A 19780-nucleotide genomic window follows, 5' to 3' on the forward strand; every position below is an offset into this window, starting at 1 on the left:
TGGTGATTAAAAATCTAAAATGATTCTGTACTAAGATTTCTTTGTAAGTATTTTCAAGTATTAATCTTGAAAGTCTTTTAAAGAAAATGTTAGTGTGATCACAAAATTTACACTCAGAGGAAAGGCCTTTGTTGTACATAAAAAATTGGTAAATAAAAGTATATTTGGAACTTTTTAATTGAATTAAAGTATGTAAGATTTATTTAACTGAATTTTCAAGTAACCAAGTAACCACAAAGCTAAATTTTTGTGAAATAACTGAGATTCTTCTGAAGTTTCTTGGGTAAATGTGTTTGCTCCTTACTTCCACACAATTGCATGCTCTTTGAGAGTATATTTTCTTCATCTTGAGTCCAGTATCTTGCATGTAATGACCATTTAATAAGTGTTTGCTGAATGAATGGACAAGTTGCAACCTATATCTTAGGAACTGGGTCACTGTAATTTTGGAGAGAACTAAAGAAAGTTCATTTTTGAGAAACTGATTTGTCATTGTTTCATATAACCTTGCAATCATTGGTTTGTATGTCATTAACTGTCTTCAATTCTTTTCTCCTCTGTCAATCTCTTTAGATTTAACATCCTCATCTTTTTCCTAAATTAAAGGTTAAACTGAAAATGCAGTCATTGAAGATAAACATTGACAAGCATAATAATACAGCAGCACAAAAATATACTCACCTAAGATGTTCTTATGCAAAATCCAAGTGTGATTCCATTGATTCTAACACCTACTATTACCCTGTCATAAAATCAGCAAATGAACTTTCTAAAAAGTCTTGGTTTTTGCAAAATTGTTCACGTATCAGTTTACTTAAAAGAAATAAAAGCCTTGCAAAGCAAGCCCATGAATGAACACAGCATACTAATCAAAATGCACTTCTTGGCACTTTTCCTGTGGTAACCCAGGGGAAAATATGTTTGCCACTCCACAGCAAGCATAAAATTTCATCCTGATTTTCAGGCAAAACACCAATGTAATTGACATGTACTACTAATCAGATGAGTATATCACATGATAATATCTTTTCCTCTGTGACTAAGAGTGATATGCTTCAGTGGTTATCACAGCATGCATGAGGCTACCCTCTTTACATGCACATAGGTGTTCAAGTAACGCATTTTGAAAACCTCAAAAGGCACTCTACCCATATGTGGCTAAATAATTGAAGCAATTGCCATGTGAGTTGCTGGTCACCACATCTGTATGTTTCTCTAGGCTGCAATCAGCACCAGATGTTCTACCATATGATAGTTTATGATGCCACAAGGTATTTCTGACAAGTGTAGTGGGGATGCAGGCCCCATGTTAAGTTTGCCTCCAGCAAAACAGTGAGAACTAAGAGGAAACAGCATGGTGACTGAAACACTCATCTGAAGGACTCCACCAAACCTTGCCAAGTCGGTAGACCCACAGGGATAAGAAACACACTTTTCCCTCTGCAGTCATAGAAGTTGCTAGACCTAATAAAATCCCTTAATCTCACACTAGTCTGCAAATTTCTTATAATTCAGCTGCCCATTACATCAACCATTTGTGAATATATTAAAAATGTTGCTTAAGCTTATTGGTTATTTTACTTAAGATCTAACCTCTTCGTGTTTTGATGGATATTTGATTAATTGCAGAGGGTTACTGCATTTTTTACTAGAAATGTACTCCCATAATTGGACTAAATTTTTACATCTGTATATATTTTTAAAGTTGTCCGGAGCCATGAGGCCCAGAATTAGCCGACCTCTGTTGCTTGATCTCCGCAAAGCGGAGACAAGATGGCACATTTCCGGGTTCTTTATTACAAACCCTTCCCGCGCACACCTAAACCTTTCCCGCATGTGCGCAAGCCTTTCCCGTGCGAGCGCAAACATTTTTCCCGCTCAGGAAGATATGCAGTCTACCGCGCAGGCGCGATCCCGCGCCTGGGAAAATTACAAACCCACGGCACATGCACAATTGTAATTTGAGAAAATCCGGCCCCCCATCACCTCCCTGGCCCAACCTCTTCCTCTGCCAGCCTATATAAGGCATTGCACTGCCACCATTAAACGAGACTTGATCAGGCTATTTGTCTTGTCTCCATTTCTTGTGTTTTCTTGTCTCCTCATTCCCACTCCCCCTTCCAGGGCCCGTTCGACACCTGGCGCCCGAACAGGGACCTGGACACGGGGGAAAAAGTGAGGAAGAAGGCACTAAAGTCGGCCGAAAGTGGAAGTGGAAGAAATTCCTCCGGACGTTGCGGGAACCTGCCGCGTTGGAACCAGAGGTAAGTAACAGTGTCTGATTATGGGACAAGAATTAAGCCAGCATCAAATTTATGTAGGGCAATTAAAAGAGGCTTTAAAAACACGAGGAGTAAAGGTTAAAAGTAATGATTTGTTTAAGTTTTTTGATTTTGCAAAAGATACCTGCCCTTGGTTTCCACAAGAGGGAACCATTGACATAAAGAGATGGCGTAGGGTGGGAGACTGTTTTCAAGATTATTATAGTACTTTTGGACCAGAAAAGGTTCTGGTGACAGCTTTTTCTTATTGGAACTTAATCAGAGATATAATAGATAAAAAGGAAAAAGAAAAAGATCCTGAGGTAATGGCGGTGGTTACTCAGACTGAGGAAATATTAAGAGGCAGCTCCCAAACCGACCTCCAAAAATCCATACCTAATAAAGAAATAGACCTTATATCGCTACAAAGTGATGAGGAAGAGGCTGGGGTCTCCTCAATAACAAATATAGAAACATCAAATAAGGAAAAGGCTGAAAAATACCCAGTTTTACCTACAACTAATGAAAGCAAAAGTAAAAATAACCTTAACCCTTCAGAAGTAAACTGGGATAATTTAGAGGAAGAGGCAGCAAAATATCATAATTCTGACTGGCCACAAACTCTTACTTATCCCCCTCCCTATAATAAGGCTTCTGCCCCCGCAGTTATGGCAGTAATAGATCCAAAAGAGGAGCTTAGAGAAAAGATTGCACAACTTGAAGAGCAAATAAAGCTCGAAGAACTACATCAGTCTTTAATCACTAGATTGCAGAAATTAAGGACAGAAAGTGAGAGCATTCAATACCCTAAAGGAATAGAGAAACACTCTCACCCTCAGAGACCTGGACAGCATGTCCCAAAAGGAAGGTCGTTTGGTAGTAGGGATAGGGAGGATGGGATACGGAGGATTCCTCTCCTCGAGATGTTTTTCCAGTAACGGAAACTACAGATGCGCAGAGTCGAGCCTGGAGACACCACAATGGGTTTGAATTTACTGTAATAAAAGAACTAAAAACCGCTGTCTCGCAATATGGAGCTACTGCCCTGTACACCCTGGCCATAGTCGAATCTGTGGCCGAAAATTGGCTCACTCCCATAGATTGGAATACCTTAGTTAGAGCAGTTCTTTCCGGAGGTGACCATCTGATTTGGAAGTCATAATTTTATGAAAATTGTAGAGATACGGCCAAGAGAAACCAACAAGCCAGAAATGGTTGGGATTTTGATATGCTAACTGGCTCGGGTAACTACACAGAAACCGATGCTCAGATGCAGTACGATCCCGGACTGTTTTCTCAAATCCAAGCAGTGGCTACCAAAGCCTAGAGAAAACTCCCTGTTAAAGGGGATCCAGGAGACTTGCTCATGGGGGTCAAACAAGGACCTGATGAGCCCTTTGCAGACTTTGTACATAGACTTTTAACCACGGCCAGCAGAATATTTGGAAATGCCGAGGCAGGAGTGGATTATGCAAAACAATTAGCTTACGAAAACACTAACCCGGCTTGTCAGGCAGCAATCAGACCTTATAGAAAGAAAACAGACGTAACAGGCTACATCCGCCTCTGTTCAGACATAGGGCCCTCATATCAACAGGGCTTGGCTATGGCTGCTGCCTTTAGTGGACAAACCGTAAAAGACTTCCTCGCTAGTAAAAATAAGAATAACAGGGGGTGCTTTAAGTGCAGAAAAATGGGACACTTCACTAGGGATTGTAAGGGAGAGCTAGCTAAGACTTTAGAGGCAAAAGCTCCAGGCCTTTGCCCTAGGTGTAAAAGAGGAAAACATTGGTCCAACGAATGTAAATCTAAAACTGACAATCAAGGAAATCCCCTAACACCTCAACAGGGAAAAGGATTGAGGGGCCAGCCCCAGGCCCTGAAACAAGCTTATGGGGTGGTCAGTTTTGTACCAACCAACAACAATCCGTTTCACAGCTTAGTAGAGCAACCCCAGGAAGTGCAGGATTGGACCTCTGTTCCACCTCCCACACAGTATTAACCCCTGAAATGGGACCCCAGGCCCTAAGTACAGGTATATATGGGCCCCTACCCTCAAACATGTTTGGAATAATCCTAGGGAGAAGCAGTGTCACCATGAAAGGCCTACAGGTCTTTCCGGGAATAGTTGATAGTGATTATATAGGAGAAATCAAAATCATGGCCAAGACTATTGACAATATCATTATCATTCCTCAAGGGGATAGAATAGCGCAGTTACTCCTGTTACCATTGCTAAAAACAGCTAATAAAGTCCAATCGCCCCTAAGGGGAAAGGGAGGATTCAGATCCTCAGACATCCACTGGGTACAGTCCATTACTAATCAAAAACCCTCTCTCACCTTATGGCTAGACGGAAAGTTATTTACAGGACTGATAGACACAGGGGCTGATGTAACAATTATTAAACAACAAGATTGGCCCGCCAGTTGGCCCACTTCAGAGACCTTAACAAATTTATGAGGAATCGGGCAAAGTAATAACCCTAAACAAAGTTCCAAATATCTCACCTGGAGAGATCAAGAAAGTAATTCCAGTCTCATTAAGCCATTTGTTATCCCTGATTTGCCTGTTAACTTTTGGGGTAGAGATCTTCTCTCCCAAATGAGGGTCACGATGTGTAGCCCAAATGATATAGTCACTGCACAAATATTGGCTCAGGGCTACCACCCTGGAAAAGGGTTAGGAAAAAGAGAAGATGGCATTTTACAGCCAATCTCAGCCATAGGAAAATTGGATAAAAGGGGGCTTGGAAATTTTTAACTATGGCCATTGACATGCCTGCACCCCAAAAAAGGTGCTGAACCAATCACTTGGAAGTCAGATGAACCCGTTTGGGTTGATCAATGGCCACTAACCAATGAGAAGCTTGCCTCTGCCCAACAGTTAGTGCAGGAACAATTAGAGGCAGGACACATTACAGAAAGCAGCTCTCCTTGGAACACCCCCATATTTGTCATAAAAAAGAAATCCGGAAAGTGGAGACTCTTACAAGATCTAAGAGCAATAAATACTACCATGATACTTACGGGTGCTCTGCAGCCCAGACTACCCTCTCCGGTAGCAATCCCTCAAGGATATTTTAAAATTATCATAGACCTTAAAGATTGCTTTTTTACAATTCCCCTTCATCCTACTGACCAAAAACGATTCGCCTTTAGCTTACCATCTATAAATTTTAAAGAACCAATGAAGTGATACCAATGGAAAGTGTTGCCTCAAGGTATGGCCAACAGTCCCACCTTGTGTCAAAAATATGTGGCTACAGCCACATACTCAGTTAGAGAGACATGGAAACAAATGTATATTATACACTATATGGATGACATTCTTATAGCAGGACAAGTAGGAGAACAAGTTTTACAGTGTTTTGCTCAACTCAAACAAAACTAACCACAGCGGGGTTACAAATAGCTCCAGAAAAAATACAACTACAAGACCCTTACACATATTTAGATTTTCAAATAAATGGACCTAAAATTACTAATCAAAAGGCAGTTATCTGTAAAGATAAGTTATAAACCCTCAATGATTTCCAAAAGCTCCTTGGAGACATAAATTGGCTTCGACCATACTTAAAACTCACCACGGGAGACTTAAAACCTTTATTCGACACCCTGAGAGGTGACCCCAACCCTAAGTCCTTTAGGTCTTTATCAAAAGAAGCTCTTTTATCACTTAATAAAGTAGAGGCAGCCATTGCTGAGCAATTTGTTACTAACATAGACTATTCACAGCCATTTACCTTTTTAATATTTAACACAACACTGACGTCTACTGGCTTATTCTGGCAAAATAACCCTATTATGTGGGTCCACTTGCCTTCATCACCCAAAAAGGTATGACTCCCCTATTATGATGCCATAGCAGATTTAATTATTTTAGGGAGAGACAATAGCAAAAAATATTTTGGAATTGAACCCTCTACGATCATACAACCTTATTCTAAGCCGCAAATCCATTGGCTAATGCAAAACACTGAAACGTGGCCGATTGCTAGTGCCTCTTATGCCGGTAACTTAGATAACCATTACCCGCCAAACAAGCTTGTCCAATTTTGTAAGCTACATGCTTTTGTCTTTCCTCATGTCATCAGTAAAACACCTTTAGACAATGCCTTATTAGTATTTACTGATGGGTCATCCACAGGAACTGCTGCATATACCTTTGTTGACACCACTGTTAAATTCAAAACCAGCCATACCTCCGTTCAGGTAGTAGAATTGCAGGCCCTAATCGCGGTGCTGTCAGCCTTCCCTGATCAGGCCCTTAATATTTATACTGACAGTGCATACTTAGCTCACTCAATACCTTTACTTGAGACCGTAGCACAAATCAAACATGTGTCAGACACAGCCAAGTTATTTTTACAATGCCAACAATTAATACATGACAGATCAACTCCCTTCTTTCTTGGACACATTAGAGCTCATTCAGGATTACCAGGACCTCTATCCCAGGGCAACCAACTGGCTGATATGGCAACCAAGACGGTAGCCATAGCTACAAATACAAACCTAGCCCAAGCACAGGCTACTCATGCCTTACACCATCTTAATGCTCAAACTTTGAGACTGATGTTTAAAATAACTAGAGAACAAGCAAGACAAATAGTTAAACAATGTCACCTGTATAACATACTTGCCAGTCCCTCACTTAGGAATTAACCCAAGAGGACTAGTTCCCAACATGATCTGGCAGATGGATGTCACTCATTATTCAGAATTTGGTAACCTAAAATACGTCCATGTATGTATAGATACATTTAGTGGATTTATACTAGCCACCTTACAAACAGAAGAAGCTACCAAACATGTCATAGCTCATTTACTACACTGTTTTTCCATAGTTGGAAAGCCTAAACAACTAAAAACAGACAATGGTCCTGGCTATACATCCAAAGCCTTTCAAGACTTTTGTCTTAAATTACAAATAAAGCACATTACTGGAATTCCATATAACCCTCAAGGACAAGGAATAGTTGAAAGAGCACACCTATCCTTAAAAACCACCATTGACAAAATAAAAAAGGGAGAATGGTACCCTACTAAGGGCACCCCTAGAAATATCCTTAATCACACACTTTTATTTTAAATTTTTTAAATTTGGATAACCTGAACAGATCAGCAGCCGATCGATTTTGGCATTCCGAGTCCAAAAAACAATTTGCCATGGTTAAGTGGAAAGACCCCTTAGACAACACATGGCATGGTCCAGACCCAGTGTTAATCTGGGGAAGAGGCTCAGTTTGTGTTTTTTCTCAAACTCATGATGCAGCCAGATGGCTACCAGAGTGACTGGTAAGACAGGTACCTAACAATAGCCAATCCAGGGAGTAATTTTCTCCCTGAGAGTTCTCTTTTCCTCTATTGCAGAGATGAACTCCAACTACAAGCCCCTCTGGACCATGGTGCTGATTTGCCAAGCATTCCAGGTTCATGCCGGCTTCGGTAATCCCCATGAGGCCCATAAATATATATGACAACGATACGGTAAGCCCTGTGATTGTTTGGGGGGATATGTGACCTCCCTTCCAAATACACACATCTCAGCTGTGTCCTGCTCTGCTTACACAGCATACCTGTCTAGTGACTCTCTTAAGTGGAGGTGTGTGTCAACCCCAAGAATATTTAGCGGAGGGGGTACCACAACCTGCCCTTGTGACACATTTGAGACTGCTATGCATAGTTCCTGCTACACTACTTATTTAGAATGTACCTCTGGCAGTAAAACATACTATACTGCTATCTTAACAAGATCTAGAACCCCCACTATAGGGGCCAGTAGTGTCCCTACAGTTGTAGGAAATACCAATAACCTTATATCAGCTGGCTGTACTGGAATTGTAGGACAGCCTGTCTGCTGGAATATTCACCCCCCTCTTCATATCTCTGACGGAGGAGGACCACAAGTCAAGGTCCAAGAAATTATGGTATACAAAAAACTTGAGGAGTTGCAAAGGTCCCTGTACCCGGAAATTCACTACCACCCCTTGGCCTTGCCCAAAGCCCGAGGGAAAGAGAAAATTGATGCCCAGACCTTTGACCTCTTCACTGCTACTCATAACCTGCTTAACAATTCCAACTGTAGTCTAGCTAATGACTGCTGGCTGTGTCTGCAATCAGGAGATCCCGTTCCTCTTGCTATACCCAGCAATGACTTAAATTATACATCCAATACCCTTTGCACCATAATTCCTCCCCTTAAAGTACAACCTTTAGAATTTCCTAGTTCCTCTTGCATCTACTCCCCTCCCCTTAATAACACTTACGACCTTGATGTAGGATTCAATGAGTTCAATAATTTTTCCACCATAGCAAATATTTCCCAACCGTTGTGTGCCCCAAACAGCTCGGTTTTTATATGTGGCAATAATAGGGCTTATACCTATTTATCTACTAACTGGACAGGACACTGTGTCTTAGCCACACTTTTGCCAGACATAGACATTATCCCTGGAGACGAACCTGTACCTATCCCAGCTATAGATCACTTTTTAGGAAGAAACAAAAGGGCAATACAATTTATCCCCTTACTTGCAGGATTAGGCATAACTACTGCCATAACAACTGGGGCTACAAGCCTAGGGGTCTCTGTCACTCAATACACCAAATTATCTCACCAATTGATCTCAGATATGCAGGCCATCTCAAGTACTATACAAGATTTACAAGATCAATTAGATTCTCTGGCAGAAGTAGTACCCCAAAATAGAAGAGGCCCAGATTTACTAACTGCAGAACAGGGAGGCATCTGCTTGGCTTTACAGGAAAAGTGCTGTTTCTATTCCAACAAATCCGGGATCGTCAGGGATAAAATCAGGCGTCTACAAGAAGACCTAGAAAAATGACGAAAAGAAATAACCGATAACCCGTTTTGGACTGGGTTCCATGGACTCCTTCCCTATCTTATGCCATTCCTGGGCCCCCTGCTTTGCCTATTGCTCTTACTCTCTGTAGGACCTTTGGTCTTCAATAAGCTCATGACATTCATTAAGCAACAAGTCAAGGCTATCCAAGCGAAACCTATACAGGTCCATTATCATCACCTAGAACAAGAAGATCGCGGTGGTTCGTACTCACACCCATTATGACCACCTTCCCTATGCGCTGAACTGGACAGCCAATGACGGGTAAGAGAGTATCATCTCTCACTAACCTAAGACAGGAGGGCCGTCATAAGCTACTGCCTAATCCCATGACGGGTACCAGTGATGAGATGCATTACTCCAACCTAAGGCAGGCGCAGTTCCTAAGGGACAATCTTCTAGCCATAATTATATATAAAAAAAGGGGGACCTGTCCGGAGCCATGAGGCCCGGAATTAGCCGACCTCTGTTGCTTGATCTCCGCAAAGCGGAGAGAAGATGGCACATTTCCGGGTTCTTTATTACAAACCTTTCCTGCATGCGCCTAAAGTTTTTCCCGCGCGCGCCTAAACCCTTCCCGCGCCTGCCTAAACCTTTCCCGCACGCGCGCAAGCCTTTCCCGTGCGAGCGCAAACATTTTTCCTGCCCAGGAAGATACGCAGTCTACCGCGCAGGCACGATCCTGCGCCTGGGAAAATTACAAACCCACGGCGCATGCGCAATTGTAATTTGAGAAAATCCGGCCCCCCGTCACCGCCCAGGCCCAACCTCTTCCTCTGCCAGCCTATATAAGGCATTGCACTGCCACCATTAAACGAGTCTTGATCAGGCTATTTGACTTGTCTCCATTTCTTGTGTTTTCTTGTCTCCTCCATTCCCACTCCCCCTTCCAGGGCCCGTTCGACTGTCCTGCAGGTCGGGACATAAAGTAAATGTGGGACCTACCTGTTGATATCGTTCTAAGTAACTCCTTTTTGAAAAATAGTTTATTTTAATCATTCATTCTATAAATATTTATTGTGTATTCTTATATGTCAGATACTGTTCTAGGAATTTAATATACAACAATAAATAAAACAGAAAAGACTCTCCTTGTCTCTGTCCTTATATATTTGAAATTAAAGCAAGAGAGATTATATTCCACCAAGGGAGCTTATACTTTTTTTTCTCTCCCTCCCTCCTTTCCTTCCTTCCTTCCCTCCCTCCTTTCCTTCCTTCCTTCCCTCCCTCCCTTCTCTCTCTTCCCTCCCTCTGTCCCTCCCTAACTCTCTCTTTTTCTTTTCCTTCTTTTCTTTTTCTCTTTTTCTTTTTCTTTCTTTCTTTCTTTCTTTCTTTTCATCTTTCTTTCTTTGCTTTCTCTTTCTTTCTTCTCTTTTTCTCTCTCTGTTTCTTTCTTTTTCTTTCTTTCTTTTCATCTCTCTTCTCTTTCTCTCTTTCCCCTTCCTTCCTTCCTTCCTTCCTTCCTTCCTTCCTTGCTTCCTTCCCTTCCTTGACTTTCTTCCGCCCTCCCTCCCCTCCTCCCCTCCCTCCCTCCCTCCCTCCCTCCCTTCTTTCTCAGGTTCTCCCTCCATTGCCCAGCCTGGAGTGCAGTGGTATGATCACAACTCACTGTAACCTCAAATTGCCTGGCCTCAGGTGATTCCCCCATCTCAGCCTCCCTAATAGCTGGGACTATAGGCACACACCACCATGTCCAGCTAATTTTTGTATTTTTTGTAGAGTCTGGATTTGACTATGTTGTCCAGGCTGGTCTTGAACTTCTGGGCTCAAAAGATCCACTCCCTTTGGCCTCCCAAAGTGCTGGGATTACAGATGTGAGCCTTGTGTCCATCCAGGAGCTTATATTCTTTTGAGGAAATGCATCCTAATGATTAATTTTACAATTAATACTTATGTATTTCAGAAGATTACTAAGAAAATGAGATGCAACTAAGGAAAGTGACAAGGGTTCCTCCCTGCACAGGAGGATGACCTGGCTCTTCAAAGCATTGGCTGCCAGAATGAGGTTGGCAGCAGGTGTTGTTGGTCTGTTCCGTTACTCTCTCAGTGCTGAGGTGAAGGCATGGCTGCCACAATTGTGGAAATATCCCTTGCCTAGGACTTCTCTTCAGAGAGTCTAAGCTCTCCACAGGAGCCAGAGTCCCTGAGGACCAGAAACGTGGGCTTTTTGTTATGTGACTGTGAGCAGCCTCTGCCTTGGATGACTCCCATTGGTGAGCATACCCCAAACAACCTCCTACCTCCTTACATTAGAGCAAGAGCCTTCCTCCAGGCATCCCCTTCTCTTGGGAGTTCAAATGAGATTGCCTAAGCTGGTTTAGACACTGGATGTATACCCTAATTCTTCCTCTGACCAATAGGGCTAGTAGTTCCTTGGCTCTACATCCTCCATGCCCAGAATGATTGGCCCTCAAATGCCAGACTAGGGAATTCTCTGGCTGGCCAGAGGCCTCGAGTCTGCCTGGCTTATGGTGTCCAATGAAAGCAACGGTGGCTAGAAGGCCCTAATGAGCTAGGCTTGGAATTTATTTAGTGCCTGGAGGTGCAAGATGTATATTGGTTGGATTGTTGGCTGTGAGCTTTCCAGTGATGAGCCCGGGCAGTCCTGCTGTGCTTTTTTTGAAGATCAGCCTCAGAAGACTATTTGAATGTTCCTTGAGGTCATAGAGTTGTGGGATTTGACTAGTTGAGAGCATTACCTGGGTAGTGACCAGGTCTGTATGTTAGAGGGGAAAGTCCTTCTGTAAACGGGAGAGGAATTCCAAAGGGTCTTGAAATAGATTAGTGGATTGATCCATTAATGGATTAATGACTGATAAAATGGGTCAGATGGTTTTACGGTTAGAGTGGAATAAAATCACATGAGTTCAATCCTGACTATATCAGCAGAGAACCCCATTCCTAGGCAAAAAATTTATGCTTCTCAGTTCTCTCAAACTTTACAATCTTCAACCTAAAGGGCACTCATAGGGACTACATGGCTTTCTGATATCTTTTATCCCTTTGGGTTTCTTCCTTTTTGAAATATTAATTAATTTATTTATATATTACTTTATTTCTGAGAACATATCATATAAGAAATGGAAATAGAAAAATAGGGACTGCTTCTACCTGTGACAGAGCCTGCAATGCCTGTGACCCAAGACCCAGGAGGTTGAGGCATCTTTATGTCCCCAATCTGTGAAGCAAAGTAGTAGATAGGTGAGGGATCTGTGCTGGGCTTGCAATTTAGTGATTCATCCAGTCTAGGGCTCAGTTAACGGTTACCCACCCAAGGTCACAGTGGAATGCCCCTAAGTCAGTAAGGAGCTACTGTATCCTCTTCCTTAGTCTCCTCTGCTCCATTACATACAAAAGTTCAAGTACTTTCTAGTACTCTAGTACTTCACACTGGACAGGAAACAAAAAGATATCCATATTTATGAATAAATAACAATAAAATAGGATCAAAGATTTAGAAAATTATCTCCAATCTTAGCTCCTATAGTGTGTGTGTGTGTGTGTGTGTGTGTATGTGTGTAGATAGATAGATAGATAGATAGATAGATAGATAGATAGATAGATAGATAGATATCGATATATATTTTTGAGACAGGGCCTCTGGATCCAGGACTAAAGTGATACTCCCACCTCAGCCTCCCAGGTAGCTGGGACTATAGGCATGTGCCACCACACCTCAAATTTATTTACTTATTTTTGTATCTTTTTTAGAGGCGGGATTTCACCATGTTGCCCAGGCTGGTCTCTAATTCCTGGCCTCAAGCAATCCACCTGCCTCTCCCATATTTTTTGTTTTTTAAACCTTAATAAATACATAACTTCACAATCTGCTTTGTTAACATCATTATCTCAGAAATATTTCCCCATGTTACTAAAAGCATTGCATACTCAACATTTTAATAATTGTATTATATTCCATGTACTTATTAATTCACCCACTGTTGAAGATTTAGACTGTTTCCAATTTTTTTCTATTCTGAATATTGCAATAAGGATTTTTATATTTCAGATATTTCTAGACTACATATATTTTCAGAAGTGAATTATTACATGAGATAATTCCCCAAGAATAGTGTATAATGATTCATTTTTCACTGAAGTCTTTCAAACTTCAGGCAAAATTATTATAGACTAGCTGTGCCAAATATTAAAATGAAAAAGTCTATTTCATTTCAGCATACACTTGTTTGATTGCTAGTGAGAGTAAATCACTGGGAATTTCATTAGAAATTTGTATTTCCTTTTTTATCAACTGTGTGATTAGCTGTTATTTAAAAAATAAGAGAATGAACTGTGAGGCAAAATTGCTTGGAATTGCATCTTAGCTCTTATACCTACTACCTGTATAGCTTCTGTTTCCTCATCGGAAAATGGGGATGATTATGATAATAATAATACAACAAGTACAGCCTCATAAAGTCATGAGTGTTAAATGGGTTAACATCTGCAAAGTGTTCAGAATAGTATGAGACACATAGTGCATTAACGTTTTGGTCTATTTGTATTGCTATTATGGTTTTCCTGAGCTTTTTTTTTTTTTTTTTTTTTTCTCTTCAATGGTTTTATTTTTTCTCCCTTTAAATCATTTCTAGGTCAATTTGTTTGTTTGTTTGTTTGTTTATTAGCCTCATTGCTTTTTTTTTAGTGCCACTGGAAATAAAACTCCCTTTGTGATTTTAACTATATCATAATTTCAAGCACTACCTACAAAACAACAACAACAACAACAACAACAACAAACTTGTTTTTACTAATTGATGCCTCTACTTTAGATCTCTCCCTTAAGCTCAGAGTTATTTTTCTCTTCTCAATCCATACCTAGTGAAGATACCACAGGCATATTTGGTCAACATGGCCCAAAATAAATTCATCATTTTCCACATAAACTTGGTCCCTCTTTACATATTCTCTTCTTTCATTAGTGATGACATTATCTACCAAGGACACTGGCAGTAGCCTAGTGAGGGGGATGACAATATGCCGCCCCCAAATATAACAATTTAGCATGAGAATTAGTTTGAGCTGAATGCAGTTGAAAAACACAGGCACAGAAAGAGCTCTCTGTCCTCCCTCTTTCTGACTAAACAGCAGGGCATAAATTTTCCTGTAGTAAAAGAAGTTTCTATTGGTAATAGAAATTTTACTGGTAAACATGTTCTTTTTTCACATACCAGGAAGGGAAGAAATACTGGTAATCACAGCAGACGACTCTTACAATGTGAGATGACACTGAGATGAAGCTACATAAAAATCTTTACTAATCTCTTGCCATGCATTTCCCATTTCCCACAATCTACCACCCCTTGGAGCTTACCCTCCTCACTTTCCCCTTTTTTAGGCACTTCCCTACAATTTATTGCACTTGGCTAAAATGCTAGGGAAGCCCCCAGGATTAACTATCTTTCTGGGTTTTTGTCTATTGTCATGCACATCAATTTTAAATAAAATTTGAATGCCCTTTCTCCTTTTAATCTGCCTTTTGTCAGTTTAATTTTGCAGGCCCTAAGGGAAGAAGTTAAGAATGTAGAAATCTCCACTCTGGGAAGTATCTAGGATCCTACCACTCACTTTCTCCAATCAACTGATCCCTACATTCTTCATCTTAAATTAGTTTATCTTAAATTGTTGCCCCTACCTAATACCTGAATAGCTCCTCATGACCTGAGGGCAAAGCTCAGACCCTTAACTTGGTATACAAGACACACAACTCTGACCCGCCCGTGTTTTTCTCTTATCTCATCTTGAGCTTCTTACTTTCCTTGAATTTGCTCTTCATTAATTCTATTCACCAATGAACAGCTCCTGCTCTTCCACAGTTTGAAGTGCCTTTCTCCAGTCCCATTCCCACCTTCTTTGCCTGCTCAACCCTTAGTTATCCTTTAAGACATGACTATGATGTCATCTCCTCTAAGAAGACTTCCCTTAAGTCCTGAATTGTGTCAATGACCATTTCTTAGACTTTCATCTAAACTGTGCACATTTCTTTCATAGATACTATTCATTGAATATATTTTCTGTATAAACAAGCCTCCCAAACTAGATTGTGAATTCTTCAAGTTCACGGTCTGTGTCTGATTCATTTTTGTATCTCCAGTACCCATCATGCCGTTTTTTCGATAGTAGATCTCAAGAAACATATGTTAAGTTGAAAAATGCAACCGATCTTGTAAAGAAGATATTAAATATGAAGGATTCTTGGGGTAAGGTTACTACTCACATGATGTCATAACTTTGGGAGATGCATGAGCATCCAGATACAGTTTCTCGTGTTTGTAATACCAAAACGTTGCTTGGCAGATGTAATAGATGTGGTTGGTTGTCAAGCATCAGGTTTCCTTTTGTGAACTCCAAATATCTGAGACAGATTCAGTTAATTTAGAAAGTTTATTTTGCCAAGGTTGAGAATGCATTCCTGTGACACATTCTTAGGAGGTCCTGAAGACATGTGCCCAAGGTGGTGAGGACTAAACTATGATTTTTTTTTTTTTATGTTGCCCAGATTCCTATCTAAGGAGTGAAAGGAGTCATGCCCTACAAATCATAAATTCTCATCAAATGGGTTTTATTTAACACTATATATCATGATTTACTTCCCAACCTAACTCTGGCATAACATTACGAGACAAAAAAGAAAAATCAAAATATTTTACTCCAAAACATGTTTCTTTGCCATATTTTGAAATGGCCCTGCAAAGCTGTTCTTTGTGGAGGAAAATTTGTATCTGTAAAGAATCTCTATTGTGACTCATGACTATAATCCCAGCACTTTGGGAGGGAGGCTGAGGCGGGTGGATTGCCTGAGCTCAGGAGTTCGAGACCAGCCTGGGTAACACGGTGAAACCCTGTCTCTACTAAAATACAATGCCACTGGCGTGGCAGCATGCACCTGTAATCCCAGCTACTCAGGAGGCTGAGGCAGGAGAATCGCTTGAACCTGGGAGGCAGAGGTTGCAGTGAGCCAAGATTGTGCCACTGCACTCCAGCCTAGGTGACAGAGCAAGACTCCGTCTCAAAAAAAAAAAAAAAAAAAAAAAAAAAAAAAAAAAAAAAAAAAAAATCTATTAATATAGCTAGATCCAGACGCCCCCAATCCTAAGGAGGTTAACTAAGATCTGAATAGGAAACATTTGTCATCTCTAAGGGCAGCTACTATAAGACTTCAAAAGAACTTTGGTCTCCACAATCTTTATCTTAACCTGAACATTCTCTTTCTATCTATCTCAGGTCTTTAGACAAACTCAACCAATTGTCATCCAGAAAATGTTTAAATTCACCTATAGTCTGGAAGCCCCCACCCCACCCCACCCACCCCCTTCCCATTTTGAGTTGTTCTGCCTTTCTGAAATAAACCAATGAATTTCTGAAATGTATTTGATTGATGTCTCATGCCTCTCTAAAATGTATAAAACCAAGCTGCACCCGACCACCTTGGGCACATGTTCTCAGGACTTCCTAAGCATTGTGTCATGGACCATGGTCATTCATATTTGACTCAGAATAAATCTCTTCAAATATTTTACAGAGTTGGACTCTTTTTGTCGACAGTGGTTGGGACACAGCTTGGTTTTATATATTTAGGGAGACGTGAGACATTGGTTCTGTCCAGAAAGGCAGGGCAACTCAAAGCAGGGAGGGGGCTTCCAGGTCACAGATAGATGAGAGCCAAAGGTTTCATCCTTTTGAGTTTCTGATTAGCCTTTGCAAAGGAGGCAATCAAATATACATTTATCTCAGTGAGCAGAGGGATATCATTGAATAGAATGGGAGACATGTTTGGCCTAAGCAGTTCCCAGCTTGACTTTTCCTTTTAGCTTAGTAATTTTGGGGGCCCAAGATTTATTTTCCTTTAACACCTTTCTTCTTCTCTAATTAGGTCTTTACTCCTTGTCTATGCTTACTGATGCTTGGCACTGCTGGCTATAGGTGTTGACTAAAATTAAGGTTATTGAGACAGAAATTATTTGATAAAGCCTTATTGAAAGCCAAATGTGAAGATTGACCATGGGAAAACACACTGATAAAATTAGGAGTGTTCCAGAGTCTGTTAAAAGTGAATGGCATTTACAGGAAAGTTTAGATGGCAGGAAGACTGTTCTCATGGAATTCGTCTTTTTAAAATTTAATTTAATGTTATTATTATTATTATTATTTGTAAAGATAGGGGTCTCACACTGGAGGTTGCCAAGGTTGGTCATGAACTCCTGGCCCCAAGTGATCTTCCTGACTCAGACTTCCAAAGTGTTGGGATTACAGGCATGAGCCAACATGCCTAGCCATTATGGGAGGAGTTATATTTTTACACTGGTGGGTACAATGCAGAGGTTACAATCACTAGACACGGATTGCAAAATACAGACGATCAGTCTATATATAAGACAATTATAAGACAATCAGTCAAACTTTATGATTCAGCAATAGATTAGCATCCTTTTCAGTGTCAGTAGGTTATGCATTAATCAGTACTTCAGCAATTTGAAAGCTCATAAAATTCTTTACTCAGGGACAGGATGTCACCATGAATCACAAGATGGGTTAACCCAAGGTGGGTTAACTTGGAAGTCTGTTTACTTTTAAAGTAAACTACCAAATGTGAGCTGGATGGGTATAGTTATGGCATCACATCTCTCTTGCCAATGATTGATTCAGAAATGACCATGAGGCTCATTTGGGGCCACTGAGATTGGAGGAGACAATTTTTCTGTATTATTCAGTATGAGTTTCAAGAATGAATTGCTTCACTCTCTCCTACGTATTGTCATAGGTGGATATAAGGCCATCTTTCTGTTAAAGCCATCTTAGTCTGTTATATCAGCCTGGGGATAAAGCTAATACACAGAGGAAAAATTAGCATTGGAGGTCTCAAGGAAATTAAACAGAAATAAATTCTAACTCTGTACTTGATACACACAAGCTAATTAGTTGTCTTACTGCTAAAATTTGAGATGAATTTTATGGCACTTGTAGTTGAAAATATAATTGGTTAAGCAAGCATAAAGTCTCCAAAGCAGAAGACTCACCCACACTACTCTTATGTCCCTGGCCTTCTTGCCAGTCCTCAAACACACCATTATGAGTTGAATTGTGGCTGCCCACAGTTCAAATGTTGAAGTCTTAATTCCCAACACCTTAGAATATCATCTTATTTGGAAATAGGATCATTGCAGAAGTAGTTAGTTAAGATGAGGTTATCAGGATGGGCCCCTAATCCAGTATGACTGGTGTCCTTATTAAAAAGAGGAAGGCTGGGTGCAGTGGCTCAAGCCTGTAATCCCAGCACGTTAACAGGCCGAGGCAGGCAGATCATCTGTGGTCAGGAGTTCGAGACCAGCCTGACCAACATGGTGAAACCCCGTGTCTACTAAAAATACAAAAATTAGCTGGGCGTGGTGGCGTGCACCTAAAGTCTCAGCTACTTGGGAGGCTGAGGCAAGAGAATTGCTTGAACCCGGGAGGCAGAGGTTGCAGTAAGCTGAGATTGTGCCGTTGTACTCCTGGTTGGGCAACAAGAGAGAAATTCCATTTCAAAAAAAGAAAAAAAGGAAATTTGCACACAGGCAGGCAGGAAGAATATCATATAATGATGAAAGTGGAGATTGAAGTGATATTTTTTCAGCAAACAAATTTTAAAGATTGCCACCAAACCACCAGAAGCAGGAAGAGAGACAGGAAGAGATTTTCTCTAACAGCCCTCAGAATACACGGACCCTGATAGCACAACTTGATCTTGGACTTCCAGCCTCCAGAATGGTCAGAAATATGTTTTTTTAAACCGTCCAGTTTGTGGTACTTTGTGACAGCAGCTCCAGCAGACTCATCATTTCTGAGTTAGGGCTTTTGCACTAGCTGCTCCTATGCTTAGAATGTGCTTTCACTTGATCTTCCTATTGCTGGTCCCTTCTTGTTTTCAAATCTTAGACTGAGAGTTCCCTCCTCAGACAGGCCTTCCAGCACCACCTCATCCAGAGCAGCCTCATCAGTTACTTTCTATCATCATCCTCCTTTCATTTTCTGCTCAATATTCACAACTCTCTGATATTTTACTTGCATGTTTAACTCTATGTTTATTTTTCTGCCCCCCACCCCCAAACCTCACTAGAATGTGAGCTCCACTGGAGAACAGAGAGCTTTTGTATCTTGTGTTCACTGCTGAATTTTCAAGACCGGTCACCTTGCTGAGTATACATGAGATGCTCAACAGGTGTGTGATAAAGAAATGTGGAGTAAACGAGTGTGAAAGGAAAAGTAAGAATAATTTGTCATCAACTTTTTGAACGTTTGATACATTTAACTGAATAAGGTGAACAGTAATATTCTGCTTCTACCTTTTAATATGTGAATTTAATTAACTTTCTCTGCTTCTATTACCTTATCTATAAAATAGAGAAATCCACATTGCCTACCTATAGAGTTGTTTTGAGAATTAATGAGAGGATATATGAAAAACACTTAGAACTGTGCTAGGTAAATAGCAAATATGCAAAACATGTTAGCTCTTTTTGACACAGTGGCTCCTAAATTAAAAGAAAAAAACCAAATGAGTTTTTTTCTGCGTGATAAGTAAATACCTAGTTTCAACTTCCAATATCTTAACTAAAATTATAAGTGTTCTATAATTGTTTAGCATTTTTATTGGCCACTTTAGAATAATCTG

The sequence above is a fragment of the Rhinopithecus roxellana genome, chromosome 1 (assembly GCF_007565055.1).
Source record: "Rhinopithecus roxellana isolate Shanxi Qingling chromosome 1, ASM756505v1, whole genome shotgun sequence".
Lineage (NCBI taxonomy): Eukaryota > Metazoa > Chordata > Mammalia > Primates > Cercopithecidae > Rhinopithecus > Rhinopithecus roxellana.